This window comes from Amphibalanus amphitrite, unplaced genomic scaffold (assembly GCF_019059575.1).
Source record: "Amphibalanus amphitrite isolate SeventyFive unplaced genomic scaffold, NRLGWU_Aamphi_draft 000097F_arrow, whole genome shotgun sequence".
NCBI classification, from domain to species: Eukaryota; Metazoa; Arthropoda; class Thecostraca; order Balanomorpha; family Balanidae; genus Amphibalanus; species Amphibalanus amphitrite.
The window spans coordinates 403870-431671 of record NW_024881592.1 but is presented as its reverse complement, the minus strand read 5'-3'; the positions used below and the strand labels follow the sequence as shown (position 1 = coordinate 431671).

Below are 27802 nucleotides of genomic sequence, written 5' to 3'. Positions count from 1 at the left end.
TCACGAGCATGGCCCCGATGAGTGCGAATTCCGTGCGCACGACCTCGGGAGTACGGACTCCTGGGTACGCCCCCCCCCCACACTGAGCACGGTGCACGAGCACGCCCCCCGTGTTATCATCGAACTGTCTCCTGATATTGGGAGGTGGAGCAGCTAACGGCGCAGCTCTCAGTGACATGGCGTCGGCAACGACGGCGACGATAGCCCGTCTCTGGGCACGCCCCAGCTATCGTGTTGTTGAGGGTATTGGCGTGTCAGTTACTGAGATTAACTGTGCACGCCGCCGGCGGGGCCTCGGTCGTGTATCCGGGTGAGGAATAAATTTACATCCTGGCAGCTCATCTGCCAGACTGGAATTGGGCAACTGGAATTTCAGCCGCGGACGGCGGCTCCTGAGCTGACGGTCGCTTTATCCGACCTGCAGTCCCCAGCCAGAAGCTACATCCTGTGCTTAGTCTTTTTTTTTAGACTGTTTTCCCGACATAAAGCGTGTTCACTACTTTGTAACCATCCTAGTACCTATATTCTTGTAACTATGAGGTGGCTAAATATTTATTAGAGTGGGCGCTATCGGCAGAGGCGGATCCAGCGCAGAGTTTGGGGGGGGGGGGGCAAACCATAACAATTTATCGATTCTTTCCATGCCTGGTCCATAGGCGTAATGTTAAAATTATGCCGTTTGGGGGGGGGGGCAAATGCCCATTTTGCCCCCCCCCCCTGGATCCGCCACTGGCTATCGGCACCGTAAAATCACGTGTCATTATTATAAAAGCCACCTATTCACATCCCTAACGTCGCCATATTCACTTCTTTGGGCAGTCAAATATCCATATGAAGGCCATTCGTCGAAAGGATCTCTGAAAAGAGCACCGCCTGCTAGCCTATCGTGCCATTCGTCACTGTCCTTCCAACGGTCCGATCACGGTGCAGTTATTTCACACATGTCATTCTTCCTTCCTGACCGTAAATCGCAAGCTTCCCTAAGAACTGCCGGTGCGACCGGTCTGTCCATGCCCATACACGGCGCCGTCCGTAACCAAAGGACGCGACCCTCGGCTGTTGTCACCACGCCACCCCGCCCTCCCCGATGACCACCCAGACACCTCCGTCTGAGGCAGCGTCACTCTAAGACGGCTCAGCACCGCCGCCGCGGCGTACCAGTCGCCACCAGCCGGTCGTGACGCGCCGCGCGGCCACCGTCAGAACTCCCGTATTAGCGGCGCCAGGCTGCGAGATTTGCTTGTCCGGCATTCTGAGAGGCTTGTGGCGTGCAACAGTGGCAGAGGCTCGGCCCAATCCAGACTAACTCTGGTCTGCCCGCTCGCGACCAGTCGGTCTGTCTGGTCCTTCGGTAGGTGTGCTTGGTCCTCCAGTTGGGCCAGTTGGTCCTTCGATCGGTTCAGTTGGACTGTCCCACATCACTGTTGAAAGCGCCGGTGAATCGGTGAATCCCATGAAGTGGAAGCCACGCCGTCTCGTCAGCCTAACTCTTCCTTCGCTGTCGATATGTCACACTCGACGGCCCGACAGCGGCAAGCCCAGTCTCTATGACGAGTCAGACAGACAGACAGACAGACAGGCTTCAGACAGACAGACAGACATGACGGCCCGTACCATGCGCCGTTGGGGCGCGTCTCAGGAGAACAAGAAAAGCGGTCAGCTGTCCGCTGTGACCTCCGAAGGCTGCGGGACATCTTGATAAAGCCGAGATTTGCATGATATACGATGTTCGAGTACGATTTGGCGAAGGCCGAGACAGCCGATAAGAGTGACTGACTAGATAACGAGATTTAGTGGGCAGACCGTTGTTTATGTAAAGTGTTTCCCGTATAAATACAAGTCATTTTCCATTCGGTATTGCTTGCTGTATCCGGCTTTGATAACTATGAGATAATCTGTCTTAGCAAATGCTCTGAGGGAGGCTCGTCATGAAAAATGATAGATTGCTGCAATAGAACGTGTGTTTGTAAACTGCAATATGGTTCCAAGATGTCCCTATTTGTATACACTCGTGCCTTCATTAATTGGCTACATGTCACGAAATTGGAGAGCGTGACTAGCGGCTGGTTATTGCACAATCGATGGGTAACCGGCACCGTTACGGTTCCTCGTAGTAAGATAAGCCGGGGGCCCTCGGGGTTTGCTCTCCAATCCCACTCCGTCTGCAGTGGCCGTCGGCCGGGCCTCCTATACCTCCCACCCCTCGAGGATCCTGCAGACGGGCCCGCTCACTCCGCCCAGACGGCTGGCTGTCAGGTCGGGTCCCTCCGCGGGTCGTCACCTATCGACAGCTGTCACTCGTCTGTCGTGTGCCAGCGACGGCCGTCGTTCCGCCGCCGGTCCCGGGCCAGAGATCCGATCATCATTGATGACGCCATCGCCGCGTCACGGACAGCAACACGAGGAGCCGCCGCGATCGCGACTCGGTAGGAGGCGGATACAGCCCGGGGAACATTGCGATTCAGATGGGTAGGCCAGGCCGGACCGAGCTCTCGCTGTATACGTTTGCATTCGTTGAGCCACAGCATGGCGATGGGAGGGTGAGGAATTTCCATTGCAGGAGCGCGTCATGAAGGGCGGGAAATCCTACCCTCTGCAGCTCATCCGGATGTTTGAGTGCGCAAACTGTTTGCTTTGAACGAGTCCGACAGTGGTAGGCGACGGTTGGTTGCTTCTCGATTTCCGGTAGCTCGGGAAATAACCAATTGTGAACTAGAAGGCGAAGATAAAGTGGTTTTCGAGTATGAATGTAATGTGAGACCTCCTGCCTGCTTTCTAAAATCAGTGTTTAACTTTGGTTCAATTGCAACTCCAAATAGGCCTTGCATAAGTAGCTTCAGTTGTAGACAACAGATACTGAAAGGCCCAAATGCTGCCTATTTCTCGACATATAGGTAGTTATTTCTAATAAAATAAAAAGCACCAATTAGTTTAAACGGTGATCAATGACCGTACACGACTTTCAAAATGAAGACCATGAAGCTCCCTGGCCAGCTAATCCGATTCGGAAGCCGACGATATGCGTTGATGCGTCGTCATTACACTGCACCTGTCCCGGCCTGATGATCCAGCGGCGTTTTAACGGATCCAGGTGCGTCACAACTGTGCAAAAATGGCCAAATCCTGTTAGGCGCCTAATCACATTGGTCGATGTCAATCCGGGATCATTACCGTGTCTGCCAATCGGTGGACGGTTTGTTAGATAATGGATTTTTGAAACACCTACGCTACCCGACCGGTCTTACCAAATCTTTGCGATTAGAAGACCGCATAACATGAACGGTTTGGTGTGGGGGAAATTCGTTTCGATGCAAAGTTTTTATTTAATGCCGATGCAGTACCGGTTATTATGCAGCGTGCGAAATGCGGCCCGCACGAATGATTCCTTATGTGGGTTAAGAAATTCTGGACAACAGCACATTCGTAAGTCGGCGAAATTCAAATGAGATTTCGTCATTGCGCTTTTAAATAAATGTTAAAAGCCACTCTCTTAATGCATTTATCAGTCAGGGATATTTGCTAGCAAGAAACCCGGACTGTTTTGATCATGAAAAGGGTGTGTTATCTCAAGGAAATTCCATGGCTTACGAATATAAAATACTTTTGGCAAGAATTTGCCAGACAACTTCGCTCATCTCACATATGAGATAACCATCTCCAGCTCGCCAGATAAGAACGAAGGCACGTATTGTCTTATGACATGGAACATTTTATGAACGTCTGAAGCCTGAACGGGTTTTCCAATTAGCCCCAAAGTTGTCCCTACTTAGTCGAAGCTCGTGAGGCTTTTCCTTCAGCGCTGAATGGCTGGCTTCGCCCTGTTTTCACCGTTGCCGAGCTGGATGAAAACAATCCGCTGCAGGAGAATAAAATTGCCGAACACGTGAGCTACATGCTGGGGTGCCGTGGCAGAACACAAATGTCCAATCACGATTTGCAATGTGCAAACGTGTCGGTGAATAAACGAACAGTGACGCCAAAATGCACCCGAAACGCTACCTTCTTCAGCCGTGTCGGTTGGATGCACCGACAAGGGATGGCTCCCTCTCCAAGTTCATCAAACGAGGAGGCGTTTGCCAAATCTCTCGGACGGGTTGGCCTTGACGCGCCTCCGGATTTTGAGTTGCCGCCATTGGGAGCGCGACAGCAGTCAGTCGCAAGTCAGACGTGCAAGTTTCTTCTTCAAGCACACACGATGTGTGTAGCATCTGCCTACCTATCGTCTATTGTGATCGAAGCCATGCCGTTAGCTCCAATCGACCTTGTCGCGTCGCCAAGTGGCGGTATACAGCTCCATGAATTGCCGTTAGTCGCGGATGACCTTGTGCCGTCAGTGACCCGCGTGATTTTACCGCAGCAGAGCCGAGCGCGGCCTCAAGTCTGACGAATAACAAATGAAGGTAGCCGGGTGCGCCGAAACGACCGGTTTCGTGCTGATGCAATGCGCACGCCGGGAGAATATTCATACGGCTAATGGCCTTCGACATCTGCCAAAAGCGGCGAGCTCTTCTGGTCGACGGTCGTAAAAGTGGCCCCATCTCTCGGAGAGGGTGATTGCCGAGCTATCGAGTCGGTGAGTTGATCGGCGTTATGTGTGTCACTGTCACATCGTCAGGTACTTTCCTGGTCAGAGGTCCGAGCCGCTGTATCACAGTGCTCATTGTGAATTCAACAGACACTAATCGCCGCTTAATGACTCGTAAATTTATCAAGAAACGCATGTCCTTAAGGTTGTAAAGATCTATTATAATTGCGCCTTATCACTTGTTAGCTCGGTGCAGTTTTATTGATCAACCAGAATACGACTGCAATATAAATTAACTGTAAACCAAACCGCGAGGAAAATGTGATTCATTAGACATATCCTGATGTTTGTTAAGGGGTATCGAGCCTATACAGTGCAAACTCCGGTTTACTGATGCAATGTCAAACAACGGCGTTCGCCGAACGCTGCGTCCCGCGGCGGATTGTGTGCTCCCTGGCCCGATTTCCAATAGTGGCAGACCGCAATGAGGTGGCCCGAGCTGATATCACACAATCTACCTGGTATACCCGACGATCTGGCTCGGCCGCCGTTCGCGAAACTCGAGCGCCGCTGGGGCAGCGTTTGTCTGTGTGGTGTTCGTGCGAACCGCGCGCCAGTGAGCACAACACCCCTCCAACCAGCTGGTGCATACGGTGGGGTCCAACTCCACTCCATGGTGTAACTAAGGAAACGGTCCGCCACTTTTAATGGTGCATTGGCTCCCCGCTGTACCGGCTTCGGCGGACACATGAAGTCATGAGACCAGTACCCGCACTTTTTCCGATTCACAGCATTTGAATATTGTTGGCAATAAAATGAAGTTGTATGTTCTCAGAATATAGATTAGGTGCTGTTTGGCTTTGCTAGCCTTTTGAGTTGCACTTCAGGCTGGCTCAAGAAGTTAATGTGCATGAAATGCTTGGACTTCAATGGAAGCATGAATGAATTAGATAGGCATATTGCATATATGGGCTGTTTACTCCATTTGTAGGGAAGTGTTTTCAGTAGATCGATATAAACCACTTTTAGTGTTTTCCCATGGCACCTAAAAGTCTGCCGGTGCATGGACTGTTTTCAAAGTATTGTTACCGCACACAAGGAAGAAACGCTATTGCACATGTTTACTGCATTGTTTTTCAGTTTTGGCGTGTTACATCCCAACGGTGTTCTAATTATGCAAGCGGATCAGAAATTCAGAGAGATCTGTCTTCGCCATATGATGCATTTAATCGGCCGCCTAATCTCATTGGCATTAGCGGTCGCAGACCATACGAGCAGATCTTCTGGGGCGGTATGTTGAACATGGAGACGCCTTATCTCCTTTGCGCGCCTCTAAACTATCGCATTGATCTGGCTTAGCGTTACGGCGATACATTGGGAGATGGGTAAGCGGCGCGTGCCTGGTTGGGGTCACTCCCGCATCTCAGAAATCGTGCAATCCGACAGTCCTTTTAGGAGTTCGGCACAGGGGTCACAAGTTTGACACAGAGGTCAACACTGTTGATCCCGAACAGTTGCCATGACGTGGATGTCTTGGAAACGACGCCATCGCCCCGGCTGGCAGCACTAGCATGAGCGGCATCTAAAAAGGGCCCCAATTGAGGGCGACGCCGCCTCAACTGAATTGCAGCCGCCGTCTGGCTGCCGTTGCAGCTGCAGGGCGTGCACTGGCTCGTCACGATAATCAAGCCCTCAATGGGCTGCATTCATTCGCTCATTCATCGGGGCCTCCTGATTGTCACTGGCACGGAAATGGTTGCGCGCCTGGCTCTGGGCCCCTCTGGTGCGCACCGTGACAAAAAACAGGGGTCCAGTGCAGCGACCCTACGGTACACCACTCCGCACAGCGAACTGTCCGGCTATGGTGCACTGGCATTTGTTGCTCTGGCTCTAGAACGCGAGTACAGGCGCCTGCAGGCCACGTGCACTTGTGCACACTTTGCAAACGGCTGCATCAGCTCTGCCATTCCGGCTACCCGTGTTACTGACTAAAGGGGCTGATATAGCCCTGTTGGATTCATTCGTATATGGAACGGATGTGTATCTGTATGGAACGACGAGCTGAATGAACCTTTCATTTTGTTCAAATTAGAGACGAAATGTTCTCGTTATTTGATCATACTTTGCTCAGACAATATAGAAATCAGTGTGCCAATGGTTGTTAGCGGCATTACAAGTTTTGGCTTTTTGGCATTTGTTTGACAATTTAATGTCTTAAAGATTTCTTATCTGAGCTGTTTAGCTGCTTGCCAGAGAAGCACTTACAAAAAATCCGTGTAATTACGACAAACATGGCATGTTTAGTTCTTTGTGGATATATATGGCGTTATATAATCAGTACCTAAATGCGACATTTCCCGAAGGTGCGTTGTTGCATCAGCCTTGCGCAGCTGAGAACCTGCTGCAACAATCTTGTACGTCGAGAACATGCATGCACCATTAAACCCCAAACCAAGTGTCCTAAGCGCAACTAGTTCTGTACATCCGATGTGTTTAGAGGCTGTTTTTGAAACAATTAGCGATTCTGGACATTAATAATGGCGCTATGCATCGAATACCTATCTGCTTATCGGGCTATAAAATATCCCAATCGGCGTTTGTGGGACACGTTTAGGGGTGCGGTTCTCTCTCCGAGTGTATTCAGCGGATTCGCCATATAAGCGTCTTATCACTAGTCACCATAGTAACGTAGTGTTTTCCGACGTCACGGTCTATCCTCACTAAGCATTGGCTGATCGCGGCAGTGATAGTAACAAACAAAATATCATAAGCCGTTTTGCCGTGTGGAATTAAGAAGCTCTAATGCTCCTTGTTTCTGATGTCACCGCTTAAGAATGATAGCCGATTAGGAAAACCGCGAGGTTGAATGGCGTATCATCACATATTAAATTTGTATTTTCATCTGGAACATTGTCTTGCTTTTTGACACCTATGCAGCTACCATTTACCGCAGAATCGCTACTTCACACGAACTATGGTAGATCTACTGGTTGCGGTCAGGATCTCGGCGACATGCTGGCGAGGTGCGCCACTCGTTTCAGCCATCAAATGGGCCATTATCGGAGACATTTCACCATCATCCATCTTTAATGTGCTTATTTATTGTTCCGTTGAAAAATGTACTCATTAAAACCCATTCAAAACGATTTGACGTTATCTAACTATTCTCCAAAACTAATACCAAGAAAAATTGAAATTCTCCCGCTGCCGCTCCCAGCAAAATATCATCACGTTCCTGGAACCACCTGCCTTCGACTCGACCGCGGCGCCCGCTGTCCCACCAGTGCAGCGGAGAGCGAGGCCTCTGCCGTGGCGGGGCAGCTCAGCGAGGGGACCGGCACGCCGGGGTAGCCGGGGAGCAGCGGGGTCATTGCACCGAGCAGCAGCACCCGGCGGCGGCCCTCGCGACCACACGTCACAGCTCTCATGAAGCCCCTCCCCCCGCGCCGTCGCCCAGCCGGCTAGCAACGCGGTCTTTGGCCTGCCCGGAGGCGCGGTGCGGTACAGTGCCGCCGGCTGGTGCGTCCCGGGCTGCGTGCACCCGGTCTGCCCTGTTTCCGGCGTGGCGTCCGGTCGACTGGGATCGGACAGACGCCCTCGGATGGCGGCTCTTGGGCGGTGCCGCCGCCGCCAAGGCCGCCCTAACGGTCAGCGCCCGCGCGAGCCGCGCCGCCGCCGCCGCCCGCGGCGCCGCTAGTTTCACTTTTTACCGCTGGCGCCGGCCGCCGGACTCTCGCGCCTCCACTTTCGTTCTTTGAGATGTGCCGCCGCGTCTGTCGGCATCAACCGCTGCCGTCGGGCAGGCGGCGAGCCGTCACACGGCGTATCTGACGGCGACGCGCCCTCCCCAGCGCACGACCACGTGTCGATTTGGTGACTGATTGCAGCACGTGTATGCCATTACACGTGCCGTGCACACTTTTACGGCCCTATGGGAGTGACATACCGAAGGACGAGATCTCAGATGGAATAAGTTAGTAGGCGTCTGTCGCATATTCGGGTGGGTATTATTTGTGGGTATATGTAACTGCTTTGGGGATACTGCAAGAATGTGTTGTTGCAATTTACTTATGTGTTTCGAAAGTAGCATGAAGAACTTTGCAAAGCTGCACCCGTGAAGATGCCACTTCGTTTATGCATTCTTCAAAAATGACATATGAGATCCGAATGTGCAAACTAGCTCCTTAAGACGGTATTCGCGGCACTTGTGATGTTGACAGCTAGCTATAGGTACTGCTTTTGTGGATTGATTCCTAATGATAATTCTCTGTCTAATGGGTTGGACTTTCGTAATTCATTCTTATCTATTCGCTATGCACCTATTTCTCGCTACAAAGCAGCAGCCTGGTAAGTTGCCTTCAAGTTGTTTACCCTTTCAAAAAGTTGCAAACCTTTTCACACCAACTACTTTTGGTGATTTCCCCCGTTTTTTTCTTCTTCTAGCGCCTAGCGGTTGTCTGTCGTGCCTCAGCATCCGCGTTCACCTCTTTGGGACCGGTGACCGAATACCCTTGGCCCTGGCAGGCGGTGACCCTGAGAGTGGCGGGCGGGCGGCCGCCCGGACCGTCCGTCTGTCTGTCTGTCTGTCTGTCTGGCGGCCGTTGGTCGGCAGAGTTCGGTACGCTTCTCCGGTGAGCGCGGGAGCCCGGGGCGACTCCACGCGGCTCCGATCCCATCAGGTCACTGACACTGGCGGCGCGCTGCCGGCCGGTGCGCCGGCGGCTGCTCCCCTCTCTGCGGCGAGCTCTGCGGACCGTTGGCTGTTGACGGCGCGCCGAGAACGGCAGGTGCTGGTCCTGCCAGTGACCTCATCTGCCCCCGCCGCCGCCGCCGCCGCCGGCGCCGCCGTGGGAAGGGAAGTGCAACGGTTCAGTTGGCACCACCTGCCCTGGAGCCGGTGGCCGCGGCTTCCTTTTCCTGTCGGCCCGCGCCCGCCGAGCTGTTACGGTGTGTCGATGACGCCCAGGGGCGGTCCCAGTGCCCACGGCCGAGCGCTCACCGGCCGCATCAGACAGCCCCCCTTCCTCCCCCCGACATAACGGTACAATATGGATGCGACTTAATTAACTGTGAGCTGCATGGGTGGGATTTGTATCTTAACTTAAAAAGAACGAGACACAGACACACTGCTACTTGAATATATTTTTCTTTTTTTTTGGTGTAGAGTCTGTTAGCCACAACGAAGCTCTAAAAATGCTCCCAAATACATATACCCAGATGAAAAGCATGCGAGATTCATCGTTGCTTTTGACAACCACGTGCATCACAGAATGGATGACATATTCACTGTTTGCCGAGGTTATTGGTTTGGCCTGTGAAAACTAAAGGCTTAGTCTCATGTCGCTTTGCCAAGCACATCCTGTCACCCAATCTTGTAGACATTTCTCAGGGCTACCGCCAACTGGCCAAGGCATGTCCTCGTTCCTCCTTCTGTATGCCATCGTGTAGCGGAGATGCAAATTCTGCTAGAATGACCCGTGCCTACCGCTATGAATAATGGAACGAAATTGCTACAAGCTCTCGTACCCCATAACACCGACGGCTACCCGAATTGAGGCGGGCACCTGGTACGCTTCGTAATGACATCACATAAAGACCCTTCAAAAACATGACCGGCTGCCCACCGCTCCGTGAAACACCGCGACTGGTCAGTCCGAAAATAGCTCAACCCATATATCACACAGCGCTAAGCTTCAACGAATTCAGCGAGCCGACAAATCCTGAAATTCTGACATTTCAACTATTCTGCATCAGTGGTGGCAAAGCGTAGTGACATTGGACGTCCGTCATCGCCAGTAACATGTTTATCTTTGCCGACGGCAACTTTGATATCGTCCACATCAGCCGCCAAATAGCTGATGCTCATTGCGAAGGAATGTGGCGGGCCGCTGGACCCCGTGTCACACACTTCATGGCAGGGCGACACAGGAATCTCAGCCACCGCCGGGCGGCAAGGACTCGCTGGAGGAGAGCCAGAAACTGTTCTCACCAAAAGTGGCAAACCTTGCAGCCAGTGGCAAGGGCGATGTGTCGATGCCGCCACCGCGCATAGCTGTGGTTGAGTTTTTCCCTCGGGGGGGGGGGGGGGGGCACACCCAGATGGGTTTCATAATCCGGGTCTTCTTTTGCAGCTCGGAGGGTTATACATTTAGGATGAAATAATCCGCTGCTTGCGATCACCAACGGACTGCTAAAGTGCGCTGTCAATCTAATTCGCTGATGGACATATTTAACCCTATTCCTGGCGGGGGGGGGGGGCCTCAGGAGCCCCCCCTGAGGTTTTTTGGTTATTTCTCGCAAACGCGTTGAGCTAGGAAGCTCAAATTTTCTGACTTTTCCTATAAGGCTTCTACGCAACATGTCTGAAAATTTTGAGTTGATCTGACCTCAGGTCAGGTCACCAGAGGCGGTTTGGTGACCCTACCTCAGAAAAGTTTGCAATCACGCCAGAGCTAGAGTTTTTGACCGATCAATTTCTTCTCTTCAGGCTTTAGTTAGGGTACCAGTATGTGCAATTTGTATATCTCGGAATTTTGATATCGGTGACCTAAGGTCAGGTCAGTTTCGCGACCTCCCCATTAGGTATAAGTCAATGGGGGAAAAATCAACTCCCTGTTTTTACCACTAAAACGGGTCGGAATGGCCCCATATACCATACATGACTTCATATACGATCAACCTTCACTACCTTGAGGTCTGTTTTGCTGTTGGGCAGCTGTGAGGTCATGTGACGTCATCAAAGGTCACCAAAGGTTTTTGGCCAATAACTCCGTACAGGAACAAGATACAGACGCGTGGATGGTCTCATTGTGTTCAGCTTGTCAAGACGCATCGAATGATATACATGATGACCTCGAGGTCACGTGACCTGAGGTCAACCTTTGACCTTGACCTTTCGAGGTCAACATATATATCATTCGATGCGGATTGACGAGAGGATCACGATGATGCCCTTAGTTTGTTCCTATCTTGACTAATTCGAAAGTTATTCGAGAAAAACTCTCTCCATATCTAGCGCCGCCATTTTGACTTTTTCGACCCCTGTGACGTCATCTTTGACCTGACCTGAAAATGACCTTAGTAAAAATTGTAGATCTTGACCGTGCGTATCCGATGCCGTTTACCGCTTGTCGCTATCTTGCTTCGTTCTCGAGATCTCAGGGGGGGGGCGAATCGGCCCCCCCCCCGCCAGTTTCTTGTCCCGGCGGAGCCCGCCAGGAATAGGGTTAAGACAGTGCGCGAATAAACAATAAAGCGAGCTCAATTTGTTTTGTTTGGAATGGTTATTACTCATGTTTAAATTCACACTAAGTCCATTGAATGACGATAATGGGAGTAATGAAAAATAGAATAACAACAGGTACCGGTTAACAGCATTTAAAACCACCGTTGCAAAAAATGACAGCAAATAAGAAATTAAGCTGGCGAGAATTAATACGAAATCACGCAAGCACATTTCCTTAGACACAGGATAAACTTCGTCCTTCAAACTTTTTCCTTGGCTCTTTCCAAACCAGAAATACCGTGTTCTGCCCTACCTTCCCGTTAGTCCGATGCAAACACCGACCAGCAAGGAAGTGAAGCATATTCTTATAAAAGTCGCTAAGGCGCATCAATGACGTGTCTTCATTTGCATACTGGAGCAAGACACTAATCGACTTTTAAAAGGTCTAATCTTTGCCACATAAAAATGATGACTAATTAAGTACGAACAGAACAAGGCGGCTGACCAGAACTGGTTCTGTGCGTCAATCTGATACTAATTGCCTTTCAACTCACCCGTCGCCCTATCTTAGACACCGACCAAGCGTGCCCTGCCTCCCGAATAGCCGTCACCGTCTCCCAAAGCGGGCGCCTCGCCTGACAAGCGGCTCACATACCGTTAACTAATCGGTGCTGTGCACTGTCATCCAAACACGGTCCCGAGTGACATCTAAACATGGACGGTCCGATCGCGCCGAGAGGCACGTGTCGGTCGTGTGGCATAGTTCCGACCGGCCCAGCACACCGCGCAGATCTGCTCCGTTTGAGGGGCCGGCCTGGATGATACGATACAGCGCGGCGCACCGGGCTGCGGTCGGAGCCATGTTGAGGGACCGATCGGGGGAGTGGTATCGGCGACGGTCACGATATCCGCCCACACAACGGGCCGACCGACTGATACACAGACACACAGACACACAGACGGCGCCGGCAGCGGTCCTGTGGTGAGCCCGCGCACGAGAGCAGCGCCAGACATGGCGGTAGGGGCCGCCGTCCAAGGACACCATCGGCGACCCGTAATAGGGAGAAAAGAAACGGGACGGGACAGATGTTGCAACGGCTAATACGTCTGAAGCCAGTTGTTACATACAAAATGATGAATGATGAATTGATGAGTGATGAATGGCGTGTATGTCTGCCATTACATGCGTCCTCAAAACTCTGTTATTTTTATTGAGCCGAACATTTTCACATGCAACTGTTTTAAGTGTCCACAGTCAAACTTACACAGGAATTCAGTCGCCTAATCACCAAATGCCAGTTGAATTACCCGAGTTGAGGTATTACTAGCATTACTGGTCAGTGGGCACACACTCCCCGTATTTATTTCTCGTGCTATTCTTAACCGACTATCTTATCTGCAGTGCAGGTGACATATATGATGTCACTGCTAACTTCGCGAGAAAATTCACGCGGTTGTGAAATTCTTCAGATTCTTCCCAGATCTTCCTAGATCTTGATCCGATTCGAAACAAGTCATTAGATACGGCCAGTTGCAAAATGAGAAAGTGAAGTTGAAACTGTGTTTATAGCTTAGGGAAGTGCTGAAAAAATCTCCGAATGTATGCCTTGCGATGGCGATTTGACCTTTTACAAGAGGACTCGTGTGATGCTCGAGGGTCGGGTTCATTTGCACCGGTGCTCAGCCATCTGAGGAAGGTCACGGTGTCCAGCATCCGCTTCTGGCCTGAATCATCAGATGACTGTGGTCCGCGCTCTCCGCCTCAGTGATCAGCACTCGCTTCCTGCTGGCGGCTGGTCCTCCGAGGGCGTCAGGGGCGAACCGGCCGGGTCACGGGTGACTGCTGACCCTGGGCCGACGTCACAGGGTCAGGGGGCGGCACGGCGCAGCGCGCGGCGCACGGCCGGTGACAGTCCTGCAGTTCTCTGGTGACTGTGCTAGACGTGAGTCGGAGTCAGCGAGACACGAACTGGCAGATCGGACACCCGCCGCAGAGAGACGTACGAGTCGCCAACATGTGTTCCGTTGTCCGCACCGGTAAGATCAGACGTGTGGCCGCAGTGTCGGCGCCCAACGCGGCGCGACCAATTATGTTCCGCCCTGGTAGAACAAGTGTGAGACGTGACTGGCTTCATCGATGTTTCTCCAAATGTAGCGTTCCACCTGGGAACGGGATACACACGGACAGGCGTATAAATCTCACCTCGGGGGCTTTGAGGCCGTCTAGAGGCGTCATAGATACTCTGGTATGCGGCGGCGATCCTTTTATGGCCTGAGAGGAGGGCTGTTACAAGGGTGGCGGTCCGGATGGCAGCAGTATGGGGCCCTGAGACAAGGCCAGAGACACGATGGTGGAGTTCCGAGCGCCAATCGTTCGCCACGGACGCTGACAGCCGACAACAGGCCTGTGTCGCCGGTGGCCCCCTCCCTTCCATCCACGGCTGTTCACCGTGAGACCCTCGTTATGACGCGCTCTCCGTCTGTCCGTCCGTCCATCCGTCCGTCCGTCCGTCCGTCCGTCCGTCCGCCCGTCCGTCCGTCCGTCTGTCCGTCCGCCCGCCCCTCCGTCCGTCCACCTGACCGGCTGGCTGTCTCTGACGGGCCGCTCAGCCCCGCCATCATGGCCAAGACGAATCGGTTTAGCACCGGCTAATGACGCCGTCTGTAATTATTGCCGGAGAAAGAGGATCGAGCCGTTCTCGGAACGGTCGCACCCTTCCTCAGAGAACTGACAGCCCCCGGCGGGGCCCGCCCAGGTTTGTTACCAGCCAGATGGGTGGCCGGGGCTGGCGGCAATAGTCAAATGCAAATCGCTGTCATTCGAAAGCAACCTGGTTTCTGTTATTCCGCCTGTTCCGACGGAGTTGCGACCGGCAATGCTAGAACATAAACCTGCCATGGGCAAAAAGTGGAAGGAAAGAGGGTCACTGAGATGATTTGCTGGCACGAGGTGCAGTGTGGCTGAGAGTTGCAAACGCCGCGGGGTATTCACTGACGTCAAAGATTTCGCCAGCGTTTTGCTGGTGAAAAATGGGATTTCATACCTTCATAAAGCCTTACGATGGTGGGGAAGCCCATAGTCTTCACAAGCTGATGCCTAACAGAAAAGTCGAGAGATACGGATGAAAATCTCAGACATTCTTTTCAAACGTATGTGCATGCCTGCAATACCTCTTTCAAGATTTGCTAGACTACATAGCATTCCTATTACCTGTATGTGTCCAATGTTCATGGCATGTACCGCTTCTGATGGCCGCTCGACCGGTCGTTTGAGATAGAGCTGTTTGCATTCATAACGCATGATGGTAGGACGGGCTGCAAGTTATAGCCCGCGCCCTGGTGGGGTCTGTTTATAACGCGACCTGGTGGGGGGGGCTATTTTTTGCCCCCCCTCGTATCTCCGAAACTACTGGACGGATCCGAAAAATTCAAACGGCGTTCGAAAGGCCTGTCAAATTTGTCGAGGGAAACCAAATTTTATTGACCTCGGGGTCACCGATGACGTCACAGGTCAGGTCAAAGATGAAATGTTTCACCGTTCACGGGTCTTCTAGGGAATGCGCTATAACACCGAGGAAAACGCATTTTGTCGGGAATCAGCGATAGGGCGTCAGTTGCCTAGTAGATATGTTGCTGTTAGAGGTCACTGGTCATACCAGGTCAGGTCACAGGTCAGGTCACCAAAGGTCACCAAGAGTCACCACATGAACCCAACTTTACTAAGGTTATGCGATGCATGTTTTATGGCCAGTTTTTCATTTCCAACTCAATGGTGTTGGTTATAAGATCATCAGGTACGGTTTAGGTCACTTTCTGGTGAAGGTCAGGTCAAGGTCAGGTCAAAAAAGGTCAAATTTCAAAGTTGATATTTTTGCATAAAATGGGTATTGATTCGATGCAGCTCGTCAAGGGGAGTCTAATGGTGGTCTTTGTTTTGCGCTACGAGGTCTAGAATTGCTGAAAATCGAGTTTGAAAATTTGACGTCATCGATTTTGAACAGTTTTTTTCGCTATAACTTGGCCAAAAAAAGAGGTATCGATCTCAAATTTGGTATGTAGATAGAAGGCGGTAAGGACTATCACATATATTCCGGTTTTTTCGAAATTCAAAAAACTTTTTGGATTTTTTGGCTATTTTATTCAAAAAATCTATTTTTTGATTTTTGGGGGTCAAAATATAAAAATTTCAAAAATCCGAGATAGCAGTTTTGTAGCCCTGTCCATTCTACAGCTTTTATGTCTGTATCATTTTTCTGTATTTGCAAAGCTATAGGCCTGACAGCTCTTCCCGCGAAACCCTTTTTTGGGTCGAAAACGGCAGAACATGACGTCACTCTGACGTCATTTCCGGCCAACCTATCATAGCCTTTGGAAAAATTTTTGGTCACAATGTGTAAAATTGATGTCCGGGAGGGTACTGAAAGTTTGGTGACGATCGGCGCAGTGGTTCTGGAGATATATCGAAAAGTCTGGAGGGGGGGCAAAAAATAGCCCCCCCCCACCAGGGCGCGGGATAGGGAACATAACTGCGCCAAATTTGATCTCACGGTGTTAGCAAACAGGCTTAGCCCGCGCCCTGCTGGGGGGGGTGTTTGAACACCCCCCCTTGTGGTTTTTCGCGAATATCTCAAAAACGGCGGCGCGGAGCGCCGCCGTTTTTGGTACACCTTATCATACATCAATTCTACACATGTTGTGAAAATTTCAGACCAAGGTCATTCAAGGTCAGGTCACCAGGTCACTTGAAGTGACCTCACCTCATAAAAAGTTTCAATGTCTGTCATAGCTACACCGAGTGACCGATCGCTTTGAAACTTTCAGCGATTGCTAAGAGCAATAGCATGTACAAAATGTATATCTCAGAATTTTGATATCGATGACCTAAGGTCAGGTCAATTTTGCGACCTCCCCATTATAAGTCAATGGGAGAAAATTGAAATGCGCCTCTTTTGGATGAAAGACATTATAAACACTCCCAAACACCGAATTACAAGTGGTTTAGACACACTGAACTTAAAAATGGTGTCCGTGACCCTTGTTTATGCCCTGAGGTCATCTTAGGTCACGAATGGTATCTAACAGTTTTTCGCAAATAACTTTTGATAGAGGCATGCTAGAGCGATGAAAACGCCTTAGGTGTGTTCAGCTCGATGATACGGATCGACTGATATGCAACATGACCCTTTCCGGTCAGGTCATGACCTTGACCTGAGGTCAAATTTTCAAGTTGACCTTTCAAGGTCAAGTTATAGTTCATTCGATGCGTCTTGACGAGAGGAACACGATGCCGGTAAAAGTAAGCTCGTACAAGGCTTGGGTCAAAAGTTATTGCAGAAAAACTGTTTTCAAAAAATCGGCTATTTTTGCAGTTTTTGCCCCCTGCAGGCAAAACCGTTGACGTTAGGTCAAATCTGAGAGAATTACTCAGAAAGGGCGTTAATAGGGCTATCGAATGCGCTTTTCTGCGGCGCTGTAGCTCTATTGGTTCCCGAGTTATGCGTTGGCTTCTTGGAAATTTTCGACATTCGACCTGGAAATCGGCGAAATTTTGCCTTCAATGACCTCTGGTGACCTGACCTTTGACCTGACCAAAAAATTGACCGAAGTGATTTCGTCATTATTTTTTACGCTCTTTCGAACGCCGCCTTCCGCGTATCGCTACGTGGCCCAGGAGCCGAGTTACAAGGGGGGTGTTCAAACACCCCCCCCCCCCAGCAGGGCGTGGAAATCCAGGACCCCCAGCAGGGCGCGGGTTAACTGCGCGGCTGGACGGTAAATGTCTGTTTACATTGACTGCAGTCCGCAAGTAACAGATGACACCTCGTTTGTATATCACAGCCATTTTACGGCATAAGCTGTTGGATCAGCACTTCTTGCGCTCTAAATTCTGGCACTCGCTGGGTCACTGAGTTTGCCATTCATGCAACGTTTGATGAAATATTGTTTAGTTAAACGTCTTTGTGCGCATTGCGCATTATGAGTACTTTTTCACGATCTTGGAATCATTACCAGCTTTGTGGCAAAAAGGCGCCACTGTGTCTTGGAAGGCGTCGTGGGTAAGCTATCAGACGGGGTTCTTACTCGGGCCTCTGCATCTGACCGCGGTGATAAGCACGCGAGGCCTCCCCGCCGAGTTGAATGAACTCTACTGGGGATTGCAGCTTTTCAATCAATACCATTTTTGGCGGGGCTAGTGTGGTTTTGTGAAGGACGCCCCGACCTCGGTCGGACTACGCCTTGGATAAACCCCGGCGCCCCTTTCTTTATCCACCGAATCTAACACTGTGTTTTTATATGCCGTACGGCTAGTTGCAGTCGTGGGTTTGTTTGTATGACGTATGTGTTAGCTACATCACCCGTGCTTCTTTAGTTTCGCGTAGCGTCGCTGTCCTGCCGCTGAGAGCTGGTGACGTAGCCACTCGTGATATGGTGGATCTCGTGGGCGTGGGAAGCGAAACCTCAGATCGGCGGCGATCTACTGTTCTCGTCGGGCCGCAGCCCTGATACTGCATGTTGTTTGTGTTCGCGGTTGACTGTATGAGAGTCACCGCGGTCGTATCCCATGTCCTCCCATTCGGTGATGAAGATAGGCTCTGATCGTGCCGCAACCGGTCCTTCATCATGACTCTCTAGGTCCCAGGTGGGGTAACCGTGCCGAGGCGCCCCTTTCTGGCGCGTGACTCTTCGGGTGCTCGTAAACGATGTCCTCGTTAAATTGAAAAAAGTTCTTAATCGGTAGGTGGCACAGCCTGCAAGTCAGTTTTGCGGCAACAGAAGTGACCAACGTGAAGTACTTTTTACCTCGTTCTGCGAAAAGTTTCTCGACTTTGAGGCGTTTCGTGCGCCTTGCTTTTGTCGACACCTGAAGGTAGTGAGCTAGAAGTAAGTATCACTACTTTGATTGCAAAATGAGCACGACCAATTACCTAATAACTTCATTTGCATGGCTCTTGCCTATCAATGTAGCTGAAGCAAAGTGATGCCATCTACAGAGTTTTATACCGGGCCATGCTTTTCTTTCGGTTGAGTGAGGCATGTGTTGAGCACTAAAATGGCTTGTACCACCCAGCTGAATCATTCCTTGCAGGGAAAAAGCACGAGTACTTACGGTGGATGATGATCTCATCGGATTCTAGTATGCAAATGCAGATGGCCGATGAATGCAGTCGGGAACCATTCGCTAATGGGCTAACGGTTGGCGATGACTTCTTCCTTGCAATAGCTTACTGGTCTTTAGAGAGTGCACCATCCCAAGTGTTGCTTTATTCTAATGAGTCATAGGAAACCAGATGGTTCTTGTGACATCAATATCTTTCCATTACTCCTTTCCGTCACTGCACTGCACAGCGGATTCAATTACTGCTTCAATATTTACTTCTGTCTTGAGATTGCAAATGATTGATTTTGACGTATCACAGCCTGAGCCTGCAACTCCAAATGGAGTAAGTGTGTCCAGTCTCTTGATCGGCACTCATCAGGGTTTGCATCAGAAATCAGAGTTTCGCTACGCATTGCACCGTTCCTCCGTTCGTTGTACGTATAACCGTAGTTTCGGAGTTGCCAGTGTGGCCCTTAATTCGTCATTAGTTACATTCGATCTGCATCCCAGGCCGCACCGATTTCCTGTAAAAGTACATGACTTGGATGGAATATAATGTTTGTGCTACGGTCTTATTGTTGACAAAGCTCTGGGGACTTCCCTCAGGTCCAGATTCGTACAGCTCCCCGTCTTGCTACCAGCCACCAGTTTTGTATCCTATTTTCAAGTGGCAAGCTCTGGCCAGCCCCTTGCTGTCCCATCCGTGACACCTACTCTAGGGACGTCCACTCCCGCTGAACACATTCCTTGGTAACTGGTGGCAGGTGCTGGTACTGAGCGGTGACGGGCGGTGGCCGAACATAGCGACTGCATCAGTATTCGAGCCTCGTCCTCGTTGTCTGGCTGAGCTGCCACCGCATGGACTCCAATCTCAGGTCTTCGACGAAGGCTGGTGTCCTCGCCGACAATGCAAAAGACGTATCGTGTTCGAATCCCTTTCCAGGATGTGTACCGTTGGCCGGCTGGCTGGTCCTCAGTAGAACGTCACCGTGGTCCCAACATGTGCTGATACAACGGGATGCTTTCATGTATGCATATGTAAATTGAGTTCCATCCACCGGCTGATCGGTGCGATTTCTTCTGTCCGCATCAGGTCAATGCTAAACCTGCAGAGAAGCGGTACTTCAAATGTTTGGAAAACATCTTCATGTGTACCTGTTTTTTTGTTATTGATACGTTGGACAGCTTTTTGTTTTTCAAAGTAGTTACTGCCGTATTGATAACGACCACAGCTGTGTTCTTCTCAGCGAGGAAACTCATTACGTTACCAATGGCACCGAGTCTTCTGTTGCCAATGCGGCACTAATGCGCGAGATGTCCTCTCCAGTCATTACCCGTCTCCGGCCATCCCCCAACCGCAGCGTTGACACTGAGTGATGTGGAGGCTCTCAATCGGTGGCGGACCGGGGCCTCCTCGGCTCATTATCTCGTCACTGGCGGCTTTCGTGCCGAGGCGGTGCCTGTGCCAATCCCGCGGTGTCTGCGGCCGCCTGGGCACGGCATGCCGCCGCCGCCCGGCTCATCTCCGCCGCGACCTTGACTCGGCTCCTCTGAAGCGTTTCACGCACGCAGAGGAGGATGGCCAGAGACTGCCGGAGGCACCGGTGCAGCGCGCCAGCCGAGATAATGAAGGGCATGACTACCTGGCGGTATCGCCAGAAGTGAAATGACCTGGAAGCCCCACTTCATCACCGTCCGTTTCTGCGCGGCCGCGATTCGGCGAAGGCGTCTGCCGGCAGTGGGCTCACACCGCGAGCGGCCGTGTCCGGCTGGGATTGAATTCCTGCGCGGTAGCTACCGGGAGCGCTAAGCGGTCGGCCGGCGCCGCCGCCAATTACCCAACAATCATGCAGAGCTGGTCAACGTTCCGAGAGGACGCCGCCGCGCCCGGTGGCTGACGGCGCTCGGACGGCGAGCCTCGCGGGGATGCCGGACCGCCGACAGACCCGATGGCCGCACGGCTGGCATTGGCTACACTCGGGGAGAGACGAGTCACCTCCAGAGCCAGCGAAGGTCAACACTCAGCACTCGGCGTCAATAGCAAGAGGATAGCAGAAAAAGGGGTGCCACTGCGCCCGGGCTTCAGGCTTTGATGCTGGTCATTGTGTGGTGGCGCTCGCTCGGTGAAATGCGCGAGCTGCCAGAGGTCTGGCAGAGGTCAAGGGCAGCAGCGGTACGGTACTTGGCGTTCACCGGACTTAGTCAGAATCGGACGTGGTCGACTGCTGAGGAAGGACAAGTCATCGGTGGGATGGGAGTGCAATAACAAGCGGCTTGGAACTCGGCCTCGATTCCAGGGATGCAGATTTCCTCATATATCTCGCTTTCCATTTACCTCAATGAGCTACCTTGAGTGTGAACCACCGCTGACTAATGATTTTGGGAATAATTAAGGCTAATGACACATCCTAACTGACACCCTGATAATATCTTCTATCGTTAAATATCAAAATGGGGAGTGGACGATTCAATTAAGCTTTTATGCAATGGGGAGGGGAGCTATCTGCATGTTGATGATCTCCTGGCATCTTGTGATAGGAAGTCGTAGGAGGGCTTCAAGTTTTATCGGTGATGAAGTGCATCCGGTCGGCAGTCAACTATGACACGAGCTTGACTCGCCGCACTCACGCGCCCATTCATTTCAAACGACTACTGGTTTTTAAGACGACTCGATCGTCCCCGGCGGCGCTTCAAAAAAAAAAAAACGACCACAAAGCCCGGATCTGGAATTCCCAGGTACTGACGGGCTGACTGAGTCGGGTCGCAGCGCGCGTGCCTGGCATGCCCTCGCCGGCCGCGACGGGGCCCGGTCGCCTAACAAGCCAACCGGCCTCCAGGCCCCGCCGCCGAGCAGGCCGGGCGGGGCGGGGCGGTCCAACTGTCCGTCCACGGTCTAACGGGCTCCCGGCCCTGAACCGCGGCTCGGCTGGAGACTCAGCCCGCGGCGGGTGAGCCTGACGTGCAGAACGCTGGCGCGATTTGTCCTTGTGGTCGGAGGGAGAGCGTCCCGTATTCTGATTAGCTGATGCGCCGCTGGGTGGCCAGGTGAGAGTCCAAGTGCAAATTAACGGTGCATTGGGCCTCCCCAGTCTCGTGGAGAGTGAACGGAGAGCAGGGAGCTTTTTGCCGTGGTCGCAGAACCAAGGGGCGGGTCAGTCACCTCACGCCCTCTTTTTCATAGCTCTGAGGGTCAAATTCAAGGCATCACCTGGCTGTGAAATGCGCATTTCGAGCGGCGCAGGCTCCGAGCTGTCTGCCAGACATAGTAAATTATATTTTGGCATGCCATACAACTGTTTTCACAGAAGACTTAACTAAACTGTGCAAAATTCAAGAGAACTTCAACCACATATCTCCTTGGCCGCGGTATTTCAACATACAAAAGTATGTACAAAAGTACTAAACCGTACTCTATTCGTGTGACATTCCAATTAGTCGGTTGTGTTCGTGACAAGTAAGCAAAGCGACATATCCACAGGCAGTCCCGTTTTTGCATTTGTGGTCAACAATCTACTTACGCAACGCGCATTGTTTTAACAAGCTTGCAGAGTATGAGATTTTTGCGATACGCCTTGTCTCAGCAGCCCGTAGTCTGAAGGGTGTAGGTACGGTGTACGCGGTTTGGCAATGCCGATAACAGCAAAACTCGAACTGAGCAAAGCCTGGAGCCGCTCTTGTGCGTTAATTAGGGAGTCCTTGAAAGCGATTTAAGCACCAGACATTGAGCCGAGCTGACTTTTAAGCAATCGTCCCCGATATGTCGTAAATCGTGAACATGCGTAGGTATGGCCAGCTTCGCCCAGCAAGTTCCGAGTGATACGTTTCTGTTGATAGTTGAAGTTACCGAGCTACCTTGCTGTGTCTTGTGTGGTCACCAAATGCGTTTGGCCGATTCGCCCAGCTTGTGGGCTCCCAGTTCTTTCCGAGTCACTCGAGTCACAGATATTGACGGGTACGTGGATCATCCACGGTTAGTTGGCGTCACACCCGATCATTGTACCCAGCTTTGGGCCAGACAGGATCGCCACCCAGCCCATGTGGCGTCTACTGCGCATTTTACTGAACCTCAACCGGCTTTGGGATAATATCGCTGGCGCTCTGCTGAGCATGGGGATGTTTATGTACTTCAGTCCTTCTCAGTAGCACTTAAGCCAATGAAGTTTCAGATAGTAAGCACTAAGCCGTGTTGACCATGCTCACTCAACGAGGTCCGAGCGCTAAAGCCAATTCGCTCATCGACCCGATGCGGTGGTGCTGGCCATTCTTTAGTTCTCATTGACAATGAAAGCCCATAAATCTGAATCCATTTTCCCTCGGTTCTCCCTGATTCCAGGACAGCTCCACCAGACTGTTACACTTAATTCATTTTTTTATCAGCTGCTTCCCGTTATCTTCAAAGAAGCAGTAGATTTACATTGACTCATGAATAGTTAATATGCCATGCATGAGCTGACCGTTTTGTTACGGGGCAAACAAGTCAGGCATAAGTGGTATCCCTCCATCCTCATCCGGAGTTGCTCCCATGTGGATTAAAGTTGCAGGAGTCCTTACATTTTACTCTGGGATGTAAAATGACGATAATAACTCAAGTATGATTGTACTATTATATTTACTTATATATTGTACTGTATTGAGTTATTATCGTCTTTTTACATCTGTCATGGATTCATTACAATTACTTTAGGATGCCTGGGATGCCGCGGACCCATTGATGTTACTGTCATCCACAGCCGTTCAACATGACGATCATAATGCGAACTCTCTGCATGTTGCAGCTTCTGATTTGATTCCTACGCATATGTGCACATGCTGCATATAAGTGGAACACAGCTGCCATTTGATGTTGGTCAAATAGACAATTGTATCATTATGCTAGCGTTTACGACATGAATGCGGCACGCCGCGCTAGCCGTGATTACAAAGCTTTGTCGTTTCGCAGACCTATAAAGTCACTGTGGCGCGGCGTGACCTTAGTCACCTCATTGTTTTCACTAGACGAGGCAATACTTAGCTGAACCGGACAATTTTCTGCTGTGGGAATGGTTGATTGATTTCATTCAAAGTCCAGCATTCGATCGACTGTAAACTTATCAGTATCCCGGCGAAATCTGATGCCCTTGTCGAGTGCTTCCCCCACACGCCTTTCATTTCCTCTCCCAGCTCTCCGGCCTAATGCCTACATTCACGGTTGGCACGAGCCATTGATGATCCGATGCGGGGATTGTCGATCCCGGCTCACCATTGGCGTCATTATCGTCAACTGCGGTGGCTGCCCACAAGGCTGGCGGTCACGTGCCGTGAAGGTCCCGCACCGGGCCGCACTCGGGCGGAAACTGTGCCGCTCGTGCCGAGGCACCCCTGTCCCGACCCCTGACCTCGCCTCCAGGGCTTGACCTCACACGCAGTGGCCGGCTCTGCGCGACACCTCGTGACCCTTAGTGACCCGATTTGACCCCCGCTAGGCATGATTGCAGGGACACCTTAGAGGGACTTTTGAATAAGTGAGAAATATCCCTCGCATTGTCTAATGAGTCTCGACTACCATTGATGCGTGGCTCACACGTATTACGCACCACACGGCACCTTTCCTGCGCTGCTACACGTCGTCTGACCCCATAGGCCGTGGCTCTTGGTGCGTGCCCTCCGCACATGCCCAGCCGTCAGTTTCTCGCTCCGGAGGCGGGCACCTTATCAGGGTGTTGAAGGGATTGGCGCTCGCTAATCTGACTGCGATGGGCAAGGCAGGGCGCTTCCCAGGGATGATATCATAGATGTTCGTGGTACAACTGATTGGATCTGAATTTTGATCTCTTTTTCCTGGTTGGTTTCCGATAGTGGAAGCCGGAGATGCCAGCGCTGCCGAGCAATGACGAATACTTTTTAAAAATGTCATCAAGAAGCTTTGATTTTTGCATGAAAAATCTATACTTTTTACCTGAAAAGCCACTGATGGTCTTAGGATCATGTTAAATGCAAAACGATTCGATCGTAATTTCAGGCGTGAATTACCTTGTTTTCACAGGCGTGCGTCCAGTTTCCGTCGCATCGTTTGTCGTGTGCTGGCCGACCAATGACAGAGAGCCGAGACCGGATGTCTAGCGGTGAACCGGTCCGGTTGATTTATTCCGGAAGTTGCCTCCGCCCTCCTGATCAGTAAAAATTCGACAGTGGACTGCACGACAGAGCCAGTTACCTGATGGATCGCGTGGGCCGCAACTGTCCCGGCCATGTTGTGGCCACTGATTGCAATCTGGCACATGCCAAGACCTGCCAAATGGGGAAAGTCGGTCGGCGCGCATTGGCTTCTCATGTCGCGCTCGTGTCCGGCCCGGCGGATCTATGAGGTGACCAGAGGCGGCTGGGCTATATAAGCCTGAGCGTGTAACTAACGGCACATCACTAAACGTCAACAAAGCGCAAAACGAGTGCAATCGGTAGCTTCGTGACGAAAATAAGCGCATTATCGTGACGGAGTTTGAACGTAATGTCTTCATTTCCATGAACTTTAAGCGTAAGACACTTGACACGACTTGAAGCTATTGCACTGATTAGTTTTTTTTACTTATGTTAAGCTTCTCCGCCCTCCATTGATCGAGTGCAACATCACGACTTGGGAGTAAATGTCATCATAGCACTCGCCCACCCTGTGCCCCTTCCAAGACCTGATCCGGCTGAGGGACACGAAAGGAACGCTCCCGACGCGGCATTCCAGTGATCCTTCTCTTACAGTGACTCTCAGAGGGCCTCTGGTGGACAGCAGGAGCTGCTTTATCACATCGTTGTCACTAATTGTGACAAGCTCTGGCGCGCGTGACTGGAAACCGACGCCGTCTGGCGTTGCTGGCTTTGTTCGCTGACTGTCACCCGTGACACGTGACCCGGCTGCTTCCAATGGAGTTATGGTGTACACCAGGGAAGTGGCCTTGCCCCCGTTTGATATGTCCAGTTAACTTACGTTGTGATGATAAAATGTGACTGTGAGCGCTCCACTCGAGTGTAACATTAGCCGAGGAGGGCGTGACTGATGGTGGCAAGGGCGTCAGTTAGCGGTTCGGCAGCCAGTTAATTTGTCGACCGTTTATTGTTGCGACGGACAGGCCTGTCGCTGAACAGTAGCCGATGTGCTGCAGATTGCACAGCGCACGAGGCGCCTCTTAGCCATGTCACTACCCGGAGCTCTGCTGCTGTGAGTTTATAGTACTTCGCTGACGATGGCGCAACATCTCAGAGCCCGGGCCGCCAGAGGAGCAGCTGAACGTGCAGGCAGAGACAGCTCTGTTAGAGCTGTGTGGCCGCGGCCTGGGGCGAGCAGCCACCCTCCTCGTGCTCGCAGCTGCAGCCGGTCTCTCAGTTTCCAGTGAACTGCGGAAATAGCGGAGCTCTGCTCTGTTGTCTGTTTGGCCCTGCCGGCGCCGGCGGCAGGTACCCCCCGGCACGGCACGCTCGCTCGTGGGAAGGGGGCGTTAAACTAAATTAAATGGGCCTCTGGTTGGCACGCCCGTGCTGAATATGCAGAATCGTGCCAAGAAGCGACTAACAGAATCCGCTGACGAGTGTAATACCCACGCTGCGCTGCGCCGAATGACATGAGCCGACAGCTATAACTTCAGTGAATCGACGAGGTTCAACCGAAACAGCGCCATTTCATTTCGGGAAAACAATAAGACCGCACCGCCACTGCTGAGACAGCCGAGATAAACACGAAATTGGACACTAACTCGGCCGAAAAGAGAGCATTCCCACACTTCTTGCCAAACCAGCAGCCGTCAGGGACGTGGCATGATTGACTCGAAAGTTATATGGCTGGGAAAGGGTGCGAGCCATTTGGGCGCGAAGTTTATTTAGTCTGACGCTCGGGATGGCGCGGCGGAGCTTCTGCGAACTGTCTCGAACCTGACGAGCCATACCGCTGCTGTGTTTGTTGGGCGTTAAGCTATGCAAATCGATACGTGGGGCGACTGGAGACGAGCCCGAGCAGCTGTCGCGCCGGCCCTATCAATCGGCAGAGAGGCACGTCACTGTCTGTCGGCCAGGGACACCGTAAAGCCGCTTATCGGCGGCCTTGTCCGCCGAAAATACACCGTCCATGAGCGCAGCGCGCCCCGGAGGACAGCCGAAGCGGTGCTGTTCAGAGAGTGGCCCTCAGGACACCTGCTGGTTGTCGGTGTTCGGCGGTGTTTGTGGCGCGTGAGGCGTGCAGCGGCACTCGTCGCGACCGCGGTGGCACAGTCCAGTGAGCGCTGAGGTCGCCCCACGCACCGTGTCGGTGCGGGGGCAGGGGTGACCCAGGTGATACACCGTGACTAGCTCCGGCACCGAGGTCAGGCACCGTGACGCCGCTAGCGCCCCCTTACCTTCCAACCCCACCGCCCCACATCCACACAATGTGTGTAGCGCCGCTGATTTCAAAGAATAGCGGCAAAATTACATTGCTGCCGGAGATGTGTAATGCGTGTTTCAGTCACACACACACTGCTGCAGTCTTTGTGAAACCAGTTTTGCGACTGTCGAATGCGTCGTAGTTGAAAGTGTCGTTTCGTGCCACCAAGCACTGTGATATAATTAGCCGTTCAGGTGGCCCGTCGCCAGCCCATTCAAGGAATCCAGCTGAAACTGGTTTCATCCGCGCAATTTCTGAGATAAGAGTTTTGTATTAACGCGTTACACGTGTCTCTTGGGATGATGTGGTTTCGCGATGTCGAAAAAGCTCCTCTGATGATGCCTTTACCTGTCAATCATTCACTTGAAGTCATCTAAGAAGTCATGTCTTCGCCGTCGGCATTTACGACTAATCCTGTCCTGCCACTCTGTATGAATGGTGCCGGGAAACCGGCATTCTTATCGACCGGATGTGTCGCTGTTCCCGCGGCCTTTCGCAACCGACAACACAGGTTCTCTGCCACCGGACAGCTTTTCTCTATGTCGGCTGACCGAAATCAAACCCGAAAATATG

The 27802-nt window shown here is 51.8% G+C and overlaps 1 protein-coding gene across 1 annotated transcript in view; it reads left to right on the top strand.

Moving 5' to 3' along the window:
- LOC122380405 overlaps positions 1-27802 on the top strand; it is a 44712-nt gene that overhangs the window by 1033 nt on the left and 15877 nt on the right. The gene's annotated exons all lie outside the window — the stretch shown is intronic.